The sequence below is a fragment of the Musca vetustissima genome, unplaced genomic scaffold, assembly GCF_032173495.1.
Source record: "Musca vetustissima isolate MV318-11 ecotype Yass unplaced genomic scaffold, APGP_CSIRO_Mvet_v1 utg22235, whole genome shotgun sequence".
In the NCBI taxonomy this organism is placed as follows: domain Eukaryota; kingdom Metazoa; phylum Arthropoda; class Insecta; order Diptera; family Muscidae; genus Musca; species Musca vetustissima.
The window spans coordinates 73,735-95,411 of NW_026887156.1; positions in this window are offsets into that span (position 1 = coordinate 73,735).

Genomic DNA, 21,677 nt, shown 5'->3' on the forward strand with positions numbered 1-21,677 from the left:
AAGTTTCTTTTGTGTTCTGTCTTTGAATCTATTTTTTTCTGAAAATAAAATGAAAGAAATTTGGAGAACGTAAAGTTATTTGCTAAAGAACAAAGAAATAAAAACGAGATGAGGAACAATCCTAAGAAAAAAGTAAAAAAAAGTTAAAAACAAACTTTCCCACAAAACATGTAGTGCAAAAAAAAACGCTCTTTTTCATTCTTGGTCCCTACTCAAAGTTAACTTAAAGATAAAGTCCAAGTAACAGGGAAATAATAATACTAGGGGCTGTAAATGTGGTACCCTATAGTTGGTCTGTTCCCGCACTGCAACTACGAGTTTCTTATGTTGGGCATTCATATTTCAGTTATCAGTTAATTGTGATTAGTAATTTGTGTACATCCTTTAATTTTTTACCATTCGAAAAAATTGATTAAATATAATGTTTTAAGTTTTTAATAAAAATTGTTGACTGTGTCGTTCCATTGTGATATAACACCTCAGGAGCTGTTGAGCATTGATTACCGCGAATATCAATATTTCATTTTTTTTGGTGGGGCTTAAAATAGAATACACGTATATCGGCATTTTGAAATTTTTATTTTGATTTTGAATATTTCCCATTTCCAAGACATTTGAAAATATTCGGATTAGGAATATTTTATCGACTCTCAGAAGAGATCTTTTCGGTCCCCTTTTGGTATAATAAAATATGCATAACGAATATTTACACGTCAATTTAGGAAAAAAACAGTAACATAAAAATAAAATAAAATCAGTAAGGAAAGTAGTAAAGTCGGTCTGCGCAGACTATATGATACCCTTCGCCAATTTTGGTATATTCTACATATGTATCCCAACACGAAATTAAACGATCTTAAATATGTGATCTTTATCTATAAGTGGACCGACTAAAATCAATCGATACACATGCCTTTCTGCAACCCATGCTATATTTCATTTCATTCGGGCAGATTTAAAGTCGTTTGAGTAGAATGGGACTATTCAATTTAATGCACACTTGATACACGCTATTCGGTATGTCGCACTGCTCAAAAATTTAATCCCAATCAGACACACGTTCGAACCAAACACCTTATCTTGTTGTGTCAATCGGACAAACATTAGGAGTTTGGTGCACCATTTACATAAATTTGAACGAACATATATGTGGAAGCTATATCTAAATCTGAACAAATTTCAATGACACTTGCAAGAACTTAGTACATTGTAGGTCTTTAGTGCACAATTTACATTAAATCGCACGCAAATACATATGGGAGCTATATCTAAATCTGAACCGATATTCACGAAACTTAACACACGTCATTCTAGACTTTATTCAGTTTGCTATGCCATATTTCGTGAAAATAGAAAGATATATAAAAACTTTGGTACACAATTTACATTAAATCGGACGAACATATATACGGGATCTATATTTAAATCTGAACCGATTTCTGCACCGACTTTACACATATCCATCTAGACTTAATTCATTGCGCAATGCTAAATTTCGTCCAAATCAAAATATATAAAGGGACTTTGTTACACCATTTACATTTAATCGGACGAAAATCTAAATAAATGCCAGCAGTACTTTATTTACAATATAACATGAACAGACAGACGGATATGCATAAATCGACTCAGAAAGTGATTCTATTCATATTCTCAAAAGGAAACATGTGTCTAGTTGATAATACCCAGTGCCACATTGTGGTGAAGGGTATACAAATTATATATTGCACCATGTAATGGGATAAACTTAAGGGAATCCCTCTAATCACGACTTCAAAAAATTATTTTTTTTAATTAATTTGAACCTACACTAATTCAAGAATGTCCCTTTAAAGTTTCATGTGAAAATCTCAACAATTCTAGAAGATATAACCGATTTATTGCGGCAGCATCATCATCTCTCGAAACATTGTTTTTACATGGTAACTCAAAAATTTATAATCTAATCGGTTTGAAATGTTAACACATTGTTCTGTATGTACTTAGCTATCATAGGATAAAATTAATCGGTCAAGATCTTCCTTATTTTCTAACTTCGTTTGTAGTAAAAAAATCTAGTTCATACCAAAGCCAGACATGAATTGTATTATAAAAAAGTTAATAATGACCATCAATTATCGATTCGATAGATTTTTATACCCTCAGCCTTAAGGCTAATATGGTTATATACATTTTGATACGGCAAAAATGTGCCTCATCGAAATATTGGTCTTAAACCCCATTTTTCTTTGGTCCAAATCCTTTTCAGACAATTTAGAGTAGATTTGCAAATGTCCCAGACAGACGCACGGACACACCTACCTACCATCCAAATGGTCAACATTTTTAATATCTAAAAATTCAATATTAGACGAATGGAATGTATGATTTGAACCACACTTAGCACGACCAAGCCTAAATCAAGTCCGAAGATGGAATTCATGGGTCACTTATTATGGTACCTCCCCCACAAAGGTTAAATTTTTGCAATATTTATAAAATTGATGCTATGGGAAGGAATGTACGATTTAAACTAAACTTTACAAAACCTATTAACCATACAAAATTATTAAAATTTTGCTGAAAATTTATTTTATAATATCCGACCATGCCTGTGTAATATTGAAAGATGGAACTAATCGGTCCACAGCTTCAATTTTGTTGGATATGTATAGTCCGCGTGTCAAAACTGTTACTATTATTTATGCTTATTTATTTGTTTATTTCCTTGTGGGTAAAATCCCGCGAGAATTTACGCATCAATGTCACAACAATATTTTGGAATGAAATAGTTATCTAATTTTAGATCAAGGGCACATGCATTTATGACTTTAGCCATTTATTTCTAAACGATTTTAGACTCCAATAGGTATAAAATAATTGGTTACAATAGTGTTTTCAATATGCATACATATGTATAACTGTGTAGGGTATATTGAAATACCCAGTAGTTCGAGTAACTGGTGATGAACTAGATATTTCACTAATTACCTGTAAGTACCACTAGTTACCACTTCATGCCCTAGACTGGTGAATTTAACATGGGTATGTCATTGGGGAAGTCAATTGTCCCCTGCCTGCGTTACCAGTATATAGTTATTTCGATAGTCGATTCATTACCCTTTGCATTACCAGTAACTACTGAATTGGTGTGATGTGCGTAGACAACTTTTTCAATTGACAAAAAAATCCAACTGTCTATTTTGTGTTCCTTTTTGGAGTATGAAGTAACTAGATCACCAAGTAACTAGCTATATAACTATATAATAGCAGACAATTGATATTTTTTGAACAACTGGGTAAGGCCAACATTAAGGAACTCATACAAATTTAATGATGGTATGCTTAAGCAAACAATAAATTAATGTTGCTGTACAAAAAAAAAAAAAAACTAGAATACCTCCACTCGGCTATAAAAACGGCTGGGCGTGGTATAAAGTGCCCCTCCATTGAATTTATTTAAGGAATCTCCTATACAAAATTGATTGATTTTAACGCTTCAATGAATTATTACATTGTCTTCGTGTATGTGTGTGGCAGTGTGTGTACGAAGAACACATTACGTGTTTTTCTCTGTTTTTGATACCCTCTTTCTTTTGTTGAAAACTTGGAACGGCAACATCATTAGTACTTGTGTGTTTATTTAGTTTTAATTAAAACTTACAGACAGTTTGTTCTTTATCTTCTTCTTCTTTTTGTTTAAATTGGCCCTAATTTTCTTTCGTATTCTTTCTTTCAGTCTGGGTTCGGGGTTTTGTTCGAGCAAATATTGATTTTTGATTGTTTACATGAAAATTAACATTGGTAATCAACAGTGTAGAAAAATAAAATGGTCTTCAGGACATGTCGGAAGCTTTTTCTGTTTAACTTGTATCATAAATTAGGAATAATAAGTAAAGTTGGAGTAAAAAATGAATAGTATCGAACTTATACAGACCAATTGGTCTTTATAAAGACCTGTGGTCTCTATACAGACCAATTGGTCTTTATAAAGACCTGTGGTCTCTATACAGACCAATTGGTCTTTATAAAGACCTGTGGTCTCAATACAGACCAATTGGTCTTTATAAAGACCTGTGGTCTCTATACAGACCAATTGGTCTTTATAAAGACCTGCGGTCTCTATACAGACCAATTGGTCTTTATAAAGACCTGCGGTCTCTATACAGACCAATTGGTCTTTATAAAGACCTGTGGTCTCTATACAGACCAATTGGTCTTTATAAAGACCTGTGGTCTCTATACAGACCAATTGGTCTTTATAAAGACCTGTGGTCTCTATACAGACCAATTGGTCTTTATAAAGACCTGTGGTCTCTATACAGACCAATTGGTCTTTATAAAGACCTGTGGTCTCTATACAGACCAATTGGTCTTTATAAAGACCTGTGGTCTCTATACAGACCAATTGGTCTTTATAAAGACCTGTGGTCTCTATACAGACCAATTGGTCTTTATAAAGACCTGTGGTCTCTATACAGACCAATTGGTCTTTATAAAGACCTGTGGTCCCTATACAGACCAATTGGTCTTTATAAAGACCTGTGGTCTCTATACAGACCAATTGGTCTTTATAAAGACCTGTGGTCTCTATACAGACCAATTGGTCTGTATAGAGACAACAGAGGTCTTTATAAAGACCTGTGCTCTCTATACAGACCAATTGGTCTTTATAAAGACCTGTGGTCTCTATACAGACCAATTGGTCTTTACAAAGACCTGACCGCAATTCCATTGGTACTTATAAATGGGAGTTATTTCGGTATTCTATCTAAACTAATGAGACCTCTGACAAATATTAATCATTCATCATAATTTTGGAATAAACCTCGTTTATCCAGCCTTATCTCTCATTCGATTTGAAAAATAGAACTTTTAGCACTTCGTTTTTAATTACGCTACCGAACATCACAACTATCCCTAGGCGTGCACACACACACACTCATACAGACAGTCAACGATGACGTCTAATTTTATTGACCATTGATTACATTAAATTTCACATTTTAATTGAATTCAATCGAATCATCATATTGTATTTTCCCCCAATATGCCAATAAACGGATGTATCGGAATTTATTTTATTTTTGTACTCAACTTTATTATCGAAAATTATGCTAAACGTTTATTTGACTAAACAAACAAGTATTTTTTCAAAATTGTTAATTTTAATTGAATTGAATTTGATGCCTGGGGGTGATATTGGAAATAAGTGTTTTGCCCAATGGCCAGCGGACGACAACGATGTTGATGATGTAAATTCAAAAATGTGTGTTTATTTTCAATTTTCAATTTTCAAATTACATTTCAATTATATGAATTGTTTTCGAAACATTTGAACGGGTATTAATGTTGTCGATTGACTAATTACGATATAGTGTGTGAATAGTGGATTATTTTTAATTGAAAGTGTCAAAATGCACGGCATTTGGGGTGAACTGGATGAATTCATAGTTCATTTGAAAGAATGATATTTTTCCTAAAATCAAAAGTATGCAAAATTGTGTTTCGAAATTTGGGAAATTAGTTTGTATGCTAATGTGGTTTGCGAAGGTCTACGGAATAACTGTTACGTGTCGAGATGGAATATTATTATTAATAATTATCAATATTGGTTATAGTTAGCTGATTTGTTCCGCCTTTTGGTGTTGTCGCCATATAGCCATATTCCACCATAGTTGGGAGGATATTCTCTACTCGAAATTGCCAGTTTATACCTTACGAAGTATGAAATTCTAATATAATTTAGCCGATTTAGCCATCTATAGTAATCAGTCTACCGTCACAAAATTATTTTCTGCAAATGTTCATATTGAATCTGAAGCCTCACACCATCAAAATAAAATGCTGTGTACCTTGGTGATGGCCTCATATAACTTTGTCCTCCTATTTTTAGGAGGATTTTACCATGCGTAATCAAGCTGTGTTCACGTTTTTGGGTTTTAGGAAAAATCCCTATTTAAAATTGCTGAAATTTGTATTTGGTGTACACAATGGTTTACAATAATCGATTGGAAGAATTGTCGTTATAGATCCGCTTTTAAGGCATGTTCCCTATATTTTCATTTCAAATAACTGTCAGTATTCCTATGGTGGAGGGTATTCAAATTCGGCCCGGCCAAACTTAACGCTTTTTGTACCCTTCCCCACACTGTGGTACAGGGTATTATAACTTGGTGCATATGTTTGTAACAGGCAAAAGGAAGATAGGAGAATATGCATAAAATCACTTTCTGAGTCGATTTACGCATGTCCGTCCGTCCATGTATTTTTGTGAACAAAGTACAAGTACATTTATGATCCGATTTGAATGAAAATTTGCTCAGTTCACTTATTTGGCCCAAGGACGAACCCTATTGAAATTGGAGAAAATCGGTTCAGATTTAGATAAACCCCCAAATGTTGTCCGATTGGGAAAATACTAAAGTTAGTCCAGACTAATGTCTGCAAAGTTTTGTTAAAATCGGTTCAGATTTAGATATAGCTCCTATATATAGTTTCGTCCGATTTTTTGTGAATGATGCACCAAACACCAGATATTTGTCCGATTGGGACAAAATTTTGCACAGAGTACTGAATTAGTTCCAAACTGATGTCTGCAAAGTTTTGTCAAAATCGGTTTAGACTTAGATATAGCTATCATATATAGTCTGGTTCGATTTTATGTGAATGATGCACTAAACTCCCATATTTGTCGGTTGGGACAAAATTCTGCACAGAGTACTGAATTAGGTCCAGACTGATGTGTGCGATGTTTTGTTAAAATAGGTTCAGATTTAGATATAGCTCACATATATAGTTTCGTCCGATTTTTATACCCTTCACCACACTGTGGTACTGGATATTATGTCTTTGTGCATATGTTTGTAACAGGCAATAGGGAAGGAGATAGACACATGGTACCTTTGAGAATATGCATAGAATCACTTTCTAAGTCGATATATGCATGTCCGTCCGTCTTTCAGTCTGTCTGTCTGTCCATGTTAAATTGTAAAGAAAGTATTTCGCATGTATGATGCGAATTGGGTGAAACTTGGCACAGCTAGTCTATTTGGCCCAAGGACGAACCCTATTGAAATTTGGAAAAGTCGGTTCAGATTTAAATATAGCTCCCGTATATTTTTTTTCGACCGATTTCATGTTAATGTCCCTATATATCATTCGATTTGCACGAAATTTGGCATAGCGTACTAAATTGAGTCTAAAATGATGTGTAAAATTTCTTGAAAATCGGTTCCGTTTTAGATATAGCTCCCATATTTATTTTCTTCCGATTTCATGTAAATGGTGTACCAAAGTCCCTATAAATCTTCCGATCTGCACGAAATTTGGCATAGCGTTCTGAATTGAATCTAGAATGATGTGTGTAAAATTTCTTGAAAATCTGTTCCGATTTAGATATAGCTCCCATATATATTTTCGTCCGATTTCATGTAAATGGTGTGCGATTTGCACGAAATTTGGCATATCGTACTGAATTGAGTTTAGAATGATGTGTATAAAATTTCTTGATAAATATTTTCGTCCGATTTCATGTAAATGGTGTACTAAAGTCCCTATATATCTTCCGATTTGCACGAAATTTGGCATGAATGATGTGTGTAAAATTTCGTGAAAATTGGTTCAGATTTAGATAAAGCTCCCATATATATATTCGACCGATTTAATGAAAATAATTCACCAAAGTAGCTATATATCTTTCGATTTCCACGAAATTTGGAATATATCGTACTCACTTGAGTCTAGTGTGATGTGTGCAAAATTTCGTGAAAATCGATTTCGATTTAGATATAGCTCCCATATATATGTTCGTCTGATTTCATGTATATGGTGTATCAAAGTCCCTATATATCTTCCGATTTGCACGAAATTTAGCATGGCGTACTGAATTGAGTCGCGAACGATGTGTGTAAAATTTCTTGAAAATCGGTTCAGATTTAGATATAGCTCCCATATATATGTTCGACCGATTTAATGTAAATCGTGTACCAAAGTCCCTATATATATATTTCGATTTCCACGAAATTTGGCATAGCGCACTAACTTGTGTCTAGAATGATGTGTGTTAAGTTTCGTGAAAATCGATTCAGGTTTAGATATAGCTCCCATATATATTTTCCTCCGATTTGGTTCACAAAAGTCCTTATATATCTTTCGATTTGGACGAAATTTGGCATAGCGTACTGAATTAAGTAAGTTTCATGAAAATTCGTGCAGATTTAGATATAGCTCCCATATATTTTCGCCTGATTTAATTTTACTTTTTTTATTTTGGACGAAATTTGATATAGCGTACTGAAATGAGTCTAGAATGATGAGTGTAAATTTTCCTGAAAATTGTCCGATTTTAAGACCCAAAGTTAGGACGATTGCCACACAATATGTGACAAGTTTTGCTGAAATCAGTTCGAAGTTAGATGTAGCTCCCATATATATTTTCTTCCGATTTTAAATATATGGTGCACCATTGACTCAAAGTAAGGCCGATTGATACAAAATTTTGCACAACGTACTTAAGGGAACCCCACCCATTCTCGATTTTAATTTTTCAAGATTTGCAATGGGCTGGTAAATTAATACCAATGCTTGTTAAGGTTTGTAACTTTAAGTATATATAATTGAAGATTTAAAATAGAAGAAAAATAATTTACAAAAAAATTTTGTTGTTGTTTTTTGTAATTAAAGAAAAGCACTTATTTTTGATGGCAGGCATGATAACTCCTCACTGGAACATCGGAATCCGAAAATTCCAACAGTGTTAGAAAGAGTACATGTCTGGCTCTCGTATGAACTAGGATTATTGACTTCGCTCTAAAATTAACAAAATGGTGGACCTTTGAAAAAATATTTTTGGAAAATCGCCGATTTTTTACCAAAACCCAAGTTAAAAAATGAGGAAGATCTTCACCGATTGGCTTTATCCTAGTTCATACGATAGCTATACACTCACAAAGAAAAGTGTAAAAATTTGAAATCGATTGGATTATTAATTTTTGAGTTATCGTGCCCGCCATTCGCAAAAAATGTTTAGAGAAAAACGCGTTTAAAGTTTGAGAAGCCCTTCAGCCGTCACTTGATGCTGACACAATAAATCGGCTATATCTTCAAGAGTTCTTGAGATTTTCATTTGAAATTTTGTAGGCACATTCTATAATTATTGTATATTCAAATTATATCAACAAAATTTTTGACCCCGAGAATGGGGGGTCCCTTAAGATAGTACATTTTTATAGTCAAATAAGTATAGCTCCCATATAGTTTTGTCCGATTTTAAGTGGGACACAAGGACCCGAAATATGTCCATCAGGAACAAAACGTGCATAAATTAGTCTAACTTAGTCTATAGCTTCCATATCTATTTTCATCCTATTTTAAGTAAATGGTGCACCAAACTCTTCATGTTTTTCAGAATAGAGTGACGTAATTGCGTGTTACTTGGGCTCTAAATATTCAACAGGTGTGCGATTGATATTTGCTTTAAATCGGTTTACAGAATTTGGTCCCATTGTAACAAACGAATCACATGTTTATGGATTGATCTAAGTCGGTTCACATTTAGATAAAGGACATATATTTTAGTTCATCCAATTTCATGTTAATGACCTTTTTAATATACCCATATTGATGAAGAGTATCATATAGTCGGCCCCCTCCGACTTTACTACTTTTCTTACTGGTTTGTGATGACCATTGGTTCAAAAAATTCAAGACTGCCCGATTGACATGCATGTTTTTATAGATTTCAGAATGTTTTATTTTATTGGTTTAAATATCTATGAAGATCGCATTTGTTTTTCACCCGATTCCATGTCAATGGTCATCTAAAGATGCTATGTCCTTCTATCAAAAGGATTTTGTACACATTATAATGTTTTGTATGTACCCAAAGTGGTGAAGGGTATCATATAGTCGGCCCCGTCCGACTTTACTACTTTCCGTACTGTTTTTTAATTTAACAAATATTTAAGTTAAAAAATTAATATTATTAATTATTTGTTATAGTCACCTTTATATATATCTTATTCAATAACACTTTGTAATTGTTCTATATGGTTATTTATGTCCTTTCACTTATTTTATTTACACAACACAAAACTAAGTACTTCTTGTCTGTACAACTTGTGGACAACAATTGATGCCGTATTGAGTCATTAAAAGGCTTTTTAAACAAAATCGAATGAATGTTTCTTTTAATTATTATTTTTTGCAAACAAACGAAAAGTCATAGCTATCTCCGATACAAAATAACAAAAAATACAACCTGTCAAAGTCTAATGAGCAATGTGTAAATATCTGCATACATACCTTCATACATATGTATGTTGGAATGACTGTGCATTGGAAAATCAAGAGTGGCTACGTCACAGAAAAAAAGGTATTCTCGCTAGAACATCTCAAAATGTTGATAAGATTCCTGGGAATTGACGCATACCGCAGCAATGAAACGCCAAACATATGGTGTTTGTACTGACAGCAAATGCACACAACACGATTTTTGCAGATGCTTTTCGTTGAATGTCAATTTTTGAGAAATTTGCCAGCAAACATTAAATTCCCCCCTTTTAAAATGGTATTTTTAAGGATGTGTTTAAATTTGTAAACTCTTTTAATGTGAGTGCTGCTTTTGTCCGAATCTATATTTGTTTGTATGTTGCTTTAGGCCTAATACGTTTTTATTTTTTAATGGAAAAAATGGCTATGGCTACAATTAAAAAAAAAAAACAATTGCAATATTTGTTGTTAATCGTCCAAGTATTGAGAAGCATAACATTTTGAAAAACAATGAAAATATATTTTGTTCGGTTTTTTTATTTTTATTTTCTTTAAAACAAACAATAAAATTCTTGGCCAATTGGAAACGTGTGTGTGCGGAAAATTCCAGTGAAGCGGTTCATTGAACAATTTTTTCTTAATTTTGTGGAAAAAAAGTTGTTGAGTTTTGAATTTCTGTTGAAATTGAAAAGTTTCCATGGATTAAATTATGTTCATATTGTAATATGTTGGCCTTCAGGGGATAACTGTGATATTCTTATTTTTAAAGTAACCTAAAATAATGGAGTAAAGAATTCGACGAGGGTTTCGGTTGTTGACTCAAACTTTTGTAAGGGAAAACTTCTTATTTGTTTTTAAAGGGTCAGTAAACAGAAAGTCCAATTTTCAAATCTACAAAAAAAAAAAATGTATACACATTGATTAGGGACTTATTTCTCTGGAAATGTTCATTTTCCTGAAAATCAATATGTATTTCCTAATAATAAAACTTAAGTAATGCACTTGGGGATTTAAATTTCAATGACAACTACCCACTAACATAAAAAAATCTAAAATTATTAGCAGGTACATATAACTAAGGGTTTTTGCTTAACTGGATGATTCTGGCACAGCAGGATAAAATATCTATTGATATTTTTCAATTATAAATAATTGAAGAATTTTCTTCGATGAGTTTTTATACCCTCTACCATATAGTAAATTTGTCATTCGGTTTACAACACCTCGAAATATTCAGCGGAGTATGGGGTCTTCGGTCTGTATGTTGAAATTACGATATTTAAAATAGAGGTTTAAAACTTTACAAGTACAGTGCTACTACTCCTATTGTTGAGTTATTCCCTGTTTGCTTATGAAAAGTTTTTAAGAAAAACAAAGTAATTTTTCTTTTTCAAGCAAACGAGGGTTGCACAGAAATTTATTTATTTTTCAGAACAAGTTTTTTTTATAAAAGGTTACTTCGCCTTCTCATGCAAAGATGCTGTTGATCGCTCGGCTGTCCAATTAAAAAGAGAACGATCCAAATCAACAACTTTCTTTGCTAGCCAAAAAACCATCATCCAAAAAATGTATATAATATGCAAAAACATATGTTTGCATTATTTCAATTACATACATTTTTTTTTACATCATACATGTGCGGAGTCAACGACTACCTAAACCAATGATTGCAATATTCATTTATTCTTTATTTTCTTTTATCACAAGAAAGGCTTAGGCACACGTATGAATGTTTAGTTGATTGTGTACCAACTCATTTGCTTATTTCTATTCTGCATTCCCATTTATTTTCAGCAATAGAAAACAAACAAGCATGTAGGCTAGGGGGGTCGCGACGCACAAGCAAGCGTCCACGCAACCATCATAACAACACAACTGATCGATAATCGTCTGTTGTGTTGTTGTTGTTGAAGGGCACAAAACAGAATAAGCAAATGAGCGGTCACCAAACAGAAGGGTTTTTGGCTACACTCATGTTAATTAGTATACGTACAATAAATATTTTTATAAATAAAAAAATATAAACAATAGGAAATTATAAATTATTATAAATATGAAAATAAATTATATTTTAATTGTTGAATGAAATTAAGAAATTTAGTAGTATTTTTAATAAAAAGTAAAAAAAATAATATAAATAAAAATACCAACGAATAATTATATAGAAAATAAAAAATATTAATTAAAAATTGTAAAATGAAATAAATTAATACTAAAATTATAACTAATAATAATTTAATTTATTTTGTTGCTTTTCGGCATAATGCTGATGAAATTGATGGTGATTTGGTATTTGGTGATGATTTGGTGTTTATTGTTGTGTTCGATGATGGTGGGTTGGTGAAAATGAATATTTCCATCAACATTCTCCCCCCTGAAGGACGAATGTTCTTGAATGTGGGTTGCTGTGCTATGATGGCCTACCGTTGGGAGAGTTTTAGTCGAGGTATTAACCTCCGCTATGCTCCAGCTCACAGCGTAGTTGGTAGTCATCGTAGCAACACCACACCCAAGAGACACTGCATCCATTTAGAGTTCAGGCTTTTTCGGATTGTCCAATTCAGGGTCGGAATGAGGTGTATTATCTGGAAGAAAGCATATTTTAGAAATAGGTCTTTTAACAATTTTATTTTTCATAAGAACAGATACCACCCTTGTATGTCCATCAGGTCCTGGATGAATATTTTCAATACGGCCAAGTATCCATTGTCCAGGTCCACATCTCTCGTCTGTAACCAGAACTAAATCTCCAATTTTGGGGTCAGTTGAAGATTTAAGCCATTTTGGGCGAGCTTGAAGGCGATTTAAATATTCGTTTTGCCATCTTTTCCAAAAATGTTGCTTTAGTTTTTCAATTGCTTTCCATCGTGTTAGAATATTCATATTAGAATCCAAAAGTGTCTCTTCCTGTAAGCAATTAGTGGGCTCACCTACAAGAAAATGCGCTGGGGTAAGCGCTTCAAAATTTGATGGATCTGAAGATAATGGGCAAAGTGGCCTAGAATTGAGACAACTTTCAATTTGGCATAAAAGCGTTGTTAATTCTTCAAATGTTAGATTTCTATCATTTGTAATTCGTTTCAAATAATATTTAACAGACTTTACACCTGCTTCCCAAAGACCACCAAAATTAGGAGAAGCAGGTGGAATAAAGTGCCATGTAGTAGAATTTTGGCTTAATACATGCAAAAGTTCTTCGGGTAATGAATTTTTGTTTCTATTGTGGAGCACTTTTAATTCTTTTGATGCTCCAACAAAATTAGTGCCACAATCAGAATATAAATCAGTGCAAGCCTCTTCTTGAAGTGAAACGTTTAAAAGCAGCAAGAAAAGCATTTGTAGTGAGATTTGAAACTGCCTCTAAATGAATGGCTTTTGTAACCATACATACAAATACGCAAATATAGCCTTTGGATGTCGAAGAAGATCTAAGATTAGAATTTTTTATGGATATGGGTCCAGCATAATCGACGCCACTATGTTTAAAGGGTCTAGCGATTGTTAAGCGCACATTTGGTAAATTGCCCATTATTTGCTGGGCTGTTTTGGCATTGTATCGGAAGCATTTTATGCATTTATGAATTATTCTTTTTGCAAGTTGATTTCCAGATACAATCCAAAACTTGCGGTTTACAAAAGACATTGTCAATGTAACACCGCCATGCAAAGTTTTTTCATGTGCGTCAGAAATGATAAGTTGAGACAAAGGATTTTGTTTGGATAAAATTATTGGATGTTTTACATCATATGTAAAATTTGAATTTTGAAGGCGTCCGCCTACACGTAATAACCCATTTTCATCTAGAAATGGCATTAGTTTTAAAATTGAGCTTGTTTTTAAGTCTCTATTTGTGGCAAGTTTAGATATTTCCTCAGGAAAGTCAATTTTTTGGGAAATTTTTGAAAGTGTGTATAAAGATTTATTGAGTTCAGAAAGAGTCAATGGGTTTGTAGTTTTTAATTTTGGATTTCTACAATTTTCGAGAAATCTATAGCAATATGCAATGACTCTTACTAAAGGTTGCAGTTTTGAGTATTTGGAAAATATATCTGGGTATATTTTCTCAGTAGAAGTATTTGTAGAGATTTTAGATTTTCTTTCCTCTTCAGAGGTATACAAATTTGGTAGCATTTCTGGTCAGGATTGCTCAGAATCGTATATAAACTGGGGTCCAAACCACCAAAATTGAGTATTTAATAATTCTTCAGCATGAATTCCCCTTGATGCACAGTCAGCGGGGTTAAGAGAAGTTGGAACATATTTCCATTGAATTGGATTACTTAAGCGTTGAATATCTGCCACTCTATTGGCAACGTAAACAGTCCAGTTAGATGGGGATTTACGAATCCAACTTAGCACAGTGGAACTGTCGCTCCAATAAAATATATTTTGGACGTTTAAGTCATTTAGAGACTCTTTGACTTTTTGGGTCAATTTTACACCAAGAGTGGCAGCGCATAGTTCGAGTCTGGGTATCGAGACTGTTTTAATAGGCGACACTTTAGATTTTGCCTGTAAAATATTGACAAATATGCCATTGGGTGTAATAATTCGTGCATAAACAACTGCAGCGTATGCTATGGTAGAGGCGTCACAAAAGCAATGTAATTGAGTCTCACAATTTGGCGACCAATCAATCCATCTTGGGATTTTCAGATTAGAAAATATTGGTAAAGAATGTCTATGGTCTAGCCATTGTGACTCAAGCTGAGCGGGAATTTTTTCATCCCAATCTACGCCATGTTCCCAAAGCTGTTTAAATAATGATTTCGCTACAACAGTTGTTGGCGTTAGCCACCCTAAAGGGTCGTAAAGCCTGGCAGATTCAGACAGAATTTCTCGTTTTGAAAAATATGGTTTGTCTTCGAGATTAACTTTAAAAGAAAACGAGTCAGTGTCTGTATTCCACTGAATGCCAAGAGTCTTTACAATATTGTCATGATCAAAATTGAGAGTTACAGAGGTTTCCCTATGCTCTTCTGGTATTTTGGAAAGTAATTCCTTAGAATTAGTTCTCCATTTTCGGAGATTACAACCAGCTTTTTCTAAAAGAGCACATAAATTTTGGTATAATAGACTTGCTGTTTCTAAAGTGTCTGCGCCAGAAATTATGTCGTCAACATATGAGTCTTCGACTAAAACGTTTGCAGCTTTTGAATAGGTTTGTTTATAGTCATATGCAATTTGTTGCAGAATTCGAATTGCAAGATATGGGGCTGAAGTTGTACCATAAGTTACGGTATTCAGTTCGTATATTGAAATATCATCGAATGGGCTATTTCGCCATAGAATTTGTTGATATTTTCGATGATTTGGACAGATTTGAATTTGGCGAAACATCTTTTCAATGTCCGCGCTAAAAGCTATTTTATGTCTTCGCCATTTGGTCATAATGCCAGGAAGATCATTTTGAAGAGGGGGTCCAGGAGAGAGTTCTTCATTGAGAGATTTATAATCTGGTAAATGGCTACTGCCATCAAAAACCACTCTCAATTTTGTAGTAGAACTACTCTCTTTTAGAACGCCATGATGAGGTAGAAAATAAGAATTTGGACGAATGTCTGTTGGATATATACCAATTTTAGTCATGTGTCCTAGAGATTCATATTCTTGCATAAAAGCTTTATAAGTGTCACTAAAGCTGGGTCTTTTGGTGAAAGAAATTTCAAGCTGTTTAAGACGCCTAAAAGCATTAGTGACATTATTTTGAAGAACAGGATCAGAATTGTTTTTAAGTATAGATTTAAATGGCATATTAACCATATATCGACCATTTTCGGTTCGATGTGTTGTGTTTTGGAAGTATTTCTCACATTCCAGTTCTTCACTGGTAAGTTTTCTTTTAGAAATTACTTCCTCTTGTTCCCAAAAGGATTTTAGAATATTTTCCAAATTCACGTTATGAATATGGATTTTATTTGTAGAGACTGAGTCGGTGGGTCCTGAAAATACCCATCCAAAAGTAGTATTTTGGAAGAAAAGATCACTATGAATAAATGATTCTGTTGGAATCTTGATTTTTGAACAGACATCTGATCCAAGAATTAAGTCTATAGAGTCAGATTTGTAAAAGTACGGGTCAGCTAAGTTTTCGTATTCAATATTAGGCAATGAAATATGTCTAGATGAAGGATTTGGTGTATATGAGGAGAGAGAAGAAAGTACAAGAGCTGTACATGAAAGTACTAACTCTTGTTTTCTGGTGAATAAATCGAGATTCACCGAAAATTTAGATAAGTTTTCACCACCATTTCCAATTCCAACCACTTTACAGTGTGATCGGATTTTTTCAAGACCTAATAATTGAACAGTTGACTCAGAAATTAGACTTCCCTGAGATCCAGGGTCAAGAAGAGCACGTAAAGTGAATGTACCACGATTTGTGATAACGCAAAGTCTAATTGTGTAGAGTAGAACAAAAGTAAAAGATTGTGCACTATGAGAAGTGACTTTATTGGACATGTCTTGAGTTTTATTTTGAGTCACAGGCTCATCTGAATGAAGCACTGTATGATGAGGTTGTTTGCAAGTTATGCATCGAAAAATGGATTTGCAATTGTTTGCATCATGACCGATAACAAAACAATTGCGGCAGATGTTTTTATCTGCAAGGAATTTGTTTTTAGCGATCAATGTAAGGGCGAGAAATTTGAAAAATTTGGAGAGCGAATGATTCCTATCACAAAATGCGCATGTACTAAAGCTTGGTTTAGAAAACTTTCCAGCATGGGCAGTAGTTTTCTTAAATTGAGAATTAGTTTTGTAACCTTTGGAAGATTTTGAAGCATTTAATTTTGAAATTGTTGGGAATTCATCAGTAAGGGACTCAAGAGTCCTAAAAGTTCTTTCTAAAAACGAGAAAAGTTCTGAGAGAAGTGGTAAATCGGTGGAAGATTTTAAAGATTGTTCCCAATCTCTGCGAGATTGAAGATCAAGTTTTTGAACAAGTAAATGTATCAACAGTGGGTCCCAAGTGTTCGTATTCACATCCAAATTTTCTAGTGATGCAATACATTCTTTAGAAGAGTCTAGTATGGTTTTAATTGATTGGAACCCACTATCAGATTTAGGAATATTGAAAAGCTTTGAAATCAAGTTACCAACAAGCATTCGCTTATTATGGTACCTTGATTCCAAAATCTTCCACGCAGAGTCATAATTTGCCTCAATGGCAGAAATATTTTTAATTAAATTAGCTGCTTCGCCCACTAGAGTACTTCGCAGATAATAAAATTTTTGAATTTTATTCAAAGAATTGTTCTGATGAACAAGCGAAAAGTAAATATCACGGAATGGAATCCATTCCATATAATCTCCTGAGAATTTTGGCAGTGATATTTTAGGAAGTTTAGAGTCGGAAACTAAAGTGTCTGAACGATTGTGAGTATGTGCAAATGTACTAGCCATTGGTGATTGTGCCATAGAAAATTCAGATACTGTGTCTAAGATTTTTCCTTTGAAGGTTAAGTATTTTTCGGAAAAATCAAAATACACATCCTTATTTAAATAAGGCACATCAATGGCATTCATAGAAGAGTCTCGTACAATTTGCACTATTGTGTCATGTTGAGATTCGAATCTATTGAATATGTCATCAACTCTTTGAGCTAATGCATTTGCATAACCATGAGATTTTTCAGAGGGGTCTTTTGCCTCAAAACGGCTTTGATATTTTGTTAAAATATCAAATAAATCCCTCTGTTCTTTTATTAAATTGGAAAGATCACTCATGGTTATCTAATCACACTTTGACACAATAAGAATAGAATAGGTTATTTAATATTCACTGCACAAAAATTCACTAAATTTCCAATAATTGAAAAAGTATTCCAAAAATATTTAAATTGGGCAAAATTATTTATCTATTTTAGAAATAAATTTAAAAAATAAAAAAAAAATTATTGAACCCACTGTGCAGATATATTTAAACTTTTATTTATAATTTAATTATGGATATTTGCACTAAAGCACAGCAGATTTTTTTAATGGAATTTAATTTGCACTAATAATTTTTGAAGTACTATTTTTCTCACTTTTTCAATTATTGGATATGTTAAGCTTTATTTGAAGAGTCACAAGAAATCCAATTATTAAACAAGAATTATAAAACCGAATTTTTTTAGAAATTACAAAATTTTATATAAATTCTTTTTTCTCTTACTTTGTTTAGTATTGAAAGAAAAACAAAGTAGATTTTTCTTTCAAACAGATAAGAATCCAAAAGAATTTATTTTATTATTAATTTTTTTTTTAATAAACATATTCAAATTTATTTGGATTTGAATCGTTCAAAATATTTAACTTTTTTTTATTGTATTTACACAACAACGCCAAACTAAATCAATTTTCACTTTTAATTTTAATAGTTGGATTTTTTGTATTAATTGTGTTTTAAATTTCACTATTTTTAATAAATCACTAAATCCGATGAATTCCCGGGTTTCGGCACCAATAAAATGTTGAGTTATTTCCCACTGTTTAATATAGCCAAGTACAAAAGAAAACAAAGTAATTTTCTTTTCTATTAAACAGGGGTCGCACAGAATTTATTTTTATTTGTTCAGAAAAAAGTTTTTTTTTTTATAAAGGTTACTTCTCGTTCTTACGCAAAGATACTTGTTGATCGATCGGCTGTCCAATTAAAAAGAGATCGAGTCAAATCAACAAATTTCTTTGCTAGCCAAAAATACCTAATACCAAAAATATACATAATATGCAAAACATATGTACCTCCTAATGTTCAGTATTTTGGGCGTTTTGGTCGTATTTTTCCGCCGAATTGGCTGTAATTTATTATTTTGAGTTCTTAATAGGTACCAAATCTCTCTACAAAAAATTATGTATATAGGTCCATTTTTTCGGGTAACCCCCATATAAGGGTACCCCCCAATTTTCGTTATTTTGGGGTTCTTGAGCGCGTTTTTCAGCCGAATTTGCTGAAATTTGCTACATTGGGTCCTAAATGTCTCCACAAAAATTATAAATATATGTCCACTTTTTCTGGTAGCCCCCATATAACGGTACCTCCTAATTTTCAGTATTTTGGGGGTTTTGGTCGTATTTTTCCACCGAATTGGCTCTAATTTATTATTTTGAGTTCTTAATAGGTACCAAATCTCTCTACAAAAAATTATGTATATAGATCCATTTTTTCGGGTAACTCCCATATAAGGGTACCCCCCAATTTTTGGTATTTTGGGGTTCTTTAGCGCGTTTTTTGTAGTCGTATATGGTAACAAATCTCTCTCTGATTTGTTCCGCGTTTTGAGTTTGGTTCTAAGACTCTATTGTAATCATTTCACCTGCGGAGTATAGCGAGATAAAAAATTAGAACGTAAGGTTCGATAATGAACTATAGCCGTATTTAGACCTAGCCCATGTGTTTTTAGGCGGTTGTTTTCTTAACTTCCAAATGATCACAGCTTTGCGAAAACATTTTCATTGTTGTAATATTTCAAATTGCAAACATTTTGGTTTTAATTAATAATTTTGTACGAATACTAACAATTGTAGGATTGTAGAACTCGTGATTTTGCTTCGTTTAGTGTAAATCTCATGAATGTGCTTACCGTAGCACATTTGCAATTGGGTTCCAAAGACGAAATTTTTGTGCGTAAATTTTTATAAAAAAAATATTTTTTGAGTCTAAATTTATGAAAGTTCATTTAAATGTCGTGAAGCGTACTTTTAGTTTTTTACGCGTCGAATCTAATGATCCCAGCCATGTTCTATTCCGTTCAATGTAGGAAAAATTGCAAAAATTTATTTTGACAAAATCGCGTATATAATCGCGTTTTTCTTCGATTTGTTCTACATTCATATTTGTATTATCATATACACGAATCTGTGTGAAAATATGTCAAAAGTACATCGATACACAAATAATATGCGTATTTTGCCAAAAATTGATTGTGACCAGGTTGCGAAGAATGATTAAAATACGCACGGATGCTCACGGGCGAAATGAATGTTTTCAATTTGTACCGAATGATAGAGTTTCAATGAATGCACAAGGATTTGCATTCTCTCGCGAATGTTCGCATTGTACGAAAAATTCACGAACGATAAAATTTCGCTGCAAGCGTCGTCGATTCATTCGTTCGCAAGCATTTGTTGCTGAAGAATACTCTGTAAGATGCTGATTTGATTCAGATACTGTGTCTAAGATTTTTCCTTTGAAGGTTAAGTATTTTTCGGAAAAATCAAAATACACATCCTTATTTAAATAAGGCACATCAATGGCATTCATAGAAGAGTCTCGTACAATTTGCACTATTGTGTCATGTTGAGATTCGAATCTATTGAATATGTCATCAACTCTTTGAGCTAATGCATTTGCATAACCATGAGATTTTTCAGAGGGGTCTTTTGCCTCAAAACGGCTTTGATATTTTGTTAAAATATCAAATAAATCCCTCTGTTCTTTTATTAAATTGGAAAGATCACTCATGGTTATCTAATCACACTTTGACACAATAAGAATAGAATAGGTTATTTAATATTCACTGCACAAAAATTCACTAAATTTCCAATAATTGAAAAAGTATTCCAAAAATATTTAAATTGGGCAAAATTATTTATCTATTTTAGAAATAAATTTAAAAAATAAAAAAAAAATTATTGAACCCACTGTGCAGATATATTTAAACTTTTATTTATAATTTAATTATGGATATTTGCACTAAAGCACAGCAGAATTTTTAATGGAATTTAATTTGCACTAATAATTTTTTAAGTACTATTTTTCTCACTTTTTCAATTATTGGATATGTTAAGCTTTATTTGAAGAGTCACAAGAAATCCAATTATTAAACAAGAATTATAAAACCGAATTTTTTTAGAAATTACAAAATTTTATATAAATTCTTTTTTCTCTTACTTTGTTTAGTATTGAAAGAAAAACAAAGTAGATTTTTCTTTCAAACAGATAAGAATCCAAAAGAATTTATTTTATTATTAATTTTTTTTTTAATAAACATATTCAAATTTATTTGGATTTGAATCGTTCAAAATATTTAACTTTTTTTTATTGTATTTACACAACAACGCCAAACTAAATCAATTTTCACTTTTAATTTTAATAGTTGGATTTTTTGTATTAATTGTGTTTTAAATTTCACTATTTTTAATAAATCACTAAATCCGATGAATTCCCGGGTTTCGGCACCAATAAAATGTTGAGTTATTTCCCACTGTTTAATATAGCCAAGTACAAAAGAAAACAAAGTAATTTTCTTTTCTATTAAACAGGGGTCGCACAGAATTTATTTTTATTTGTTCAGAAAAAAGTTGTTTTTTTTATAAAGGTTACTTCTCGTTCTTACGCAAAGATACTTGTTGATCGATCGGCTGTCCAATTAAAAAGAGATCGAGTCAAATCAACAAATTTCTTTGCTAGCCAAAAATACCTAATACCAAAAATATA